We start from the raw sequence: 1,155 nt of genomic DNA on the forward strand, positions 1-1,155 counted from the left end.
AAAATAACTGCGTTTTTAGTTCGATAAATATATAATTGGCTCCTCTGCAAGAGCTGAGTGGGGGGAAATAATTAAAGCATCCAGCAAAGCAAAACCATCCCCAACTCCCCTTAAACCAAGCCTGGAAGCAAATGTCACCGCTCATCCCCTGCTCCCTCCTGCCGAAGCTGCACGCACAGATGGGTGCAGAATATGTATTTATTGGAAGAGCTTTGCGCTTTTTTAAATTAATTTTTTTTATTATTTTTTTTTTAATTTTTGAAGCTCGGGTTTTGCCTCTCCCGAACGACCCCAGGGGAAGTACGAGGATGCTTCCAACCTTCCCCAGCTTGTCCCCTCAGTGTCTGTCCCTCTGTTAGAGCTCTCCATCCCCACCAGGCATTTATTACCTCCCCACCGGGAGGGGCCAGTCCTGCCACCCCCGCCAGATAAGAAGAGGAGCTCGGAGGGTGAGCATACCTGGTAAAGCCCCTCAAACACCCTCCCTGTCCCCTCGCCTACTCTTCCCCGCCTGCATTTCTATAGGATTGAGGCTTGTATATACCTTGATAGGCCAAAATATTCCTTATTTCTATAGGCGCTGTTTACTCTTTGCCTGTGTGAGCACTCGAAATTCTTCACGTACTACCTAAAGGGAAAACCTGCAATAATTATCAAATCTATTATCTACAAGGGGCTTACGTATCCTAAATTTTACTTGGTCAGAATTTATTTAAGAGAGAGAGAGAGGCGAGCTGTGTTTTTGCCCTGATGCAAGCTACTAAGTAGCATAAAATAATAGTAAAAATACAATAAAAAAAGCAACCCAACCAACCTTGTATTGTACTTTATCACTACCTATAGAAGGAGTCATGCTTTGAAAGTATTTGTAATGCGGTTTTATTGTCGTTTGTTGCTGCTTATTTTCTTGGAAAAAAAAATAAAAAAAAAAATCCCAACAACTGAAACTGCCTAGTTGAGAACGCACAGTATTGTATTATTTTATTGTGCTTATAAAGTAGTGTAGAACTAAATTGCACTGAATGTATAGTTATCTATTTGTCTTGACTTATCTGTTAATGCAACATGCTCGAAACAAAAAAAAAATCGTCATTTGTTTTATGTAAAAGCATAGTTCTGCGTGTTCAAACTCTGAATGTAGCAATTACCGCCAGA

The sequence above is a fragment of the Apaloderma vittatum genome, unplaced genomic scaffold (genome assembly GCF_000703405.1).
Source record: "Apaloderma vittatum isolate BGI_N311 unplaced genomic scaffold, ASM70340v1 scaffold42279, whole genome shotgun sequence".
Taxonomy (NCBI): domain Eukaryota; kingdom Metazoa; phylum Chordata; class Aves; order Trogoniformes; family Trogonidae; genus Apaloderma; species Apaloderma vittatum.